Source organism: Sinocyclocheilus rhinocerous, unplaced genomic scaffold (assembly GCF_001515625.1).
Source record: "Sinocyclocheilus rhinocerous isolate Xijiao unplaced genomic scaffold, SAMN03320098_v1.1 scaffold419, whole genome shotgun sequence".
Classification (NCBI taxonomy): Eukaryota; Metazoa; Chordata; class Actinopteri; order Cypriniformes; family Cyprinidae; genus Sinocyclocheilus; species Sinocyclocheilus rhinocerous.
Window position 1 is genome coordinate 1,484,653 of NW_015653519.1, and position 2,581 is coordinate 1,487,233.

The window sequence follows — 2,581 nt, forward strand, 5'->3', positions numbered from 1 at the left end:
TATTGCTCATTATCTCCACATTTTGAACTCAAATGAATAATGAATAATAAAACTACTATACGTATATCCAAATTACAGTACAGTACACTTACACTTAAGCTCAGGCACGTGCAGAGGGGGGTGCGATGGGTGCTTGAGCACCTGCCCCTTTCCCCTTGATGCCCAAAGTGCCCTTTTGTCAAGGCAATTTTATTTTTATTTATTTTTTGTAATTAAACGCCATTTTGTGAAGGCCTGCCCAATCTAACTATTAGTAAAATGAATCTGTGTTTCTTTTTTAAAACTGCGTCACGGCTTTTGCTGCTATCAATACAGTAGCATCCGTTTCGATACATGTCTCAGCAAGGAGCACAGCCCTATTAAAAGCCGTGCTCCATGTGCCCCTTTTATACTTTGAGCACCTGCCCCTCCAAAGGTCTCTGCACGGCCCTGCTTAAGCTGCATGTACTGTATATAGCATATTATATAGCAAACTGCTTGATTGTTATATCATTGAAAAAAGTAAGCTATATGGTTGTCCAGCGATATATTAAGTTATACAGTAAATCCTACTTTATCTGCATACATACAGTATATGTCATGTAATGCAATATGTATGATATAGCAAATCTAATATCATTGCAAAATGTAAATGTATTATTGCAGAGGTGTGTGTGTGTGCGTGTGTAATTATTTATATCCAACTTTATCCACATACATAGTGTACTGATGTAGGGCGATATAAAGTATGCTACATATTAGGGCTGCACGATTAATCGAATGCGATTGTCATGCGCATTTTGTTAAAAAAGCCGGTTCTGTAATCAGCAGGAAATCATCATCACGTGCTTTCAGATGGAGCAGAATTTACTACACATAGCCGTAGTTCACTGACAAGTTACACAAAAAAATCGCAGACGATTTTATTGCGCGATTATGAAATCGAAGAAATCGTTCGCGATAATGACAGCTGTATGCATAACTTCTCAGTGAACTACGGCTCTGTGAAGATAATGCTGCTCCATCTGAAAGCATGTGAAAATACCACATTTAATAACATATTTTTACTCCAAACTCACTTCATAACGTCAGTCGAGTGTTTGAAATAAATCCTTCTTCGTAAAAAAAAAAAAAAAAAAGAGCAGAAACAGACGCACTTCAGATGTAATTGTGATGCCCTCCATTTGTAGTTCTACTGAGCTGTTGGTGTCAGGGACCCTCGTTTGTGAGAGGGACTTTCCTGTCCTGCCACTGAAGGTGGTGGTCGCTCAATGTATTAATAAAAGTAATTAAATTGCTCTTTACTTATACTCCATCCTAATATACTTTGATAAATTCTACAGTATGATAGCTCAATCAAAACAAGGCTTGGTTTTATGTGTCTACACAGCTAGATCTTACCAGGGATATTTCGGTATCCTTGACAGGACATTTCACCACTTCTGTTACATTGTATGTGTGAGAATGAGAAAAGCACAGATCGTACAAATGTGCGCGAGCGGGTGGATGAATGCATGTTTGTGTTGATCGGAGTGTGAATGTGCCGTTATAAATGTCTCAGTCACCAGGGGGCCGCTTCATTCTCTGCCGAGGTGTGATTGAACGTAATAAAACAATAGAAAATGGATGTAACAAATTGATATGTCCTGTTTGTCTTCATTGCTGTAGATCAACATGAAGTTACAAGTGCTGCTAGTTACAACTTTTTTGGGGGGTTGTACAGCAGTATTGGTTAATGTCAACCAAATAGCTATTTGGACATCGTTTTGGAAAACTGTTGTGAGGCTAACACGTAATATTTAATACGTGTTGGGGGTAATGCATTACAAGTAACACAAATTACGTAATCGGATTACCTTTTCCCAAGTAACTAGTAAAATAATGCATTACTTTTTAATTTGCAAGAAAATCGGGAGTAAGTGCAGACCTTTGCTCCTGACCTTCCATGATCCATTTCAACTATACGAATCCGCAAAAATGACTAGCTAAACATCACATTCGTGTTTTATTGCTGAAGTAAGAGTGTTGAACTTTCTTTTCCTTTGTCATGTTTCTTCTGCAATCCAGAAAGGCAGCACAGCTGAAAGGTTTGTACAGACATGAATTTACATTTCCTTCAGTCTGAGGCTTATTAATTTCACTTTTTGTGTGAAAGGGTTTTTACATTTGCCAAAAATATAACAAGCAAGCCCATCTCAGATGAGGAAAAGTAACGCAAAAGTAACACGACACATTATTTTCCATAAAATTAATGCAATTAGTTACTTCTTAGGGAATAACACAATATTGTAATGCTTTACTTTTAAAAGTAACTTTCCCCAACCCTGGTTAATACACCAATGCAATGGCAATAATACCTGCAGGGATTCATTTTGTAGGCCAACACAAAAGTTTCTGTTAAAAACACACACGAGTTACAAAAGCAGTTGGTTATGTCTGTGAAGGTAAACTGCTGAGAAATAAATCGCATGTTTATTTTAGATCTAAATAGTGTTCTGTGCCGGTCTGTGCAGACAAAGGCAGAACAGTAAGTATGTATTGCTCAAACTTTCGCCATGGCATTAGAGCTGGTACACAGTTGTCGCTTGCGAAAACACAATGA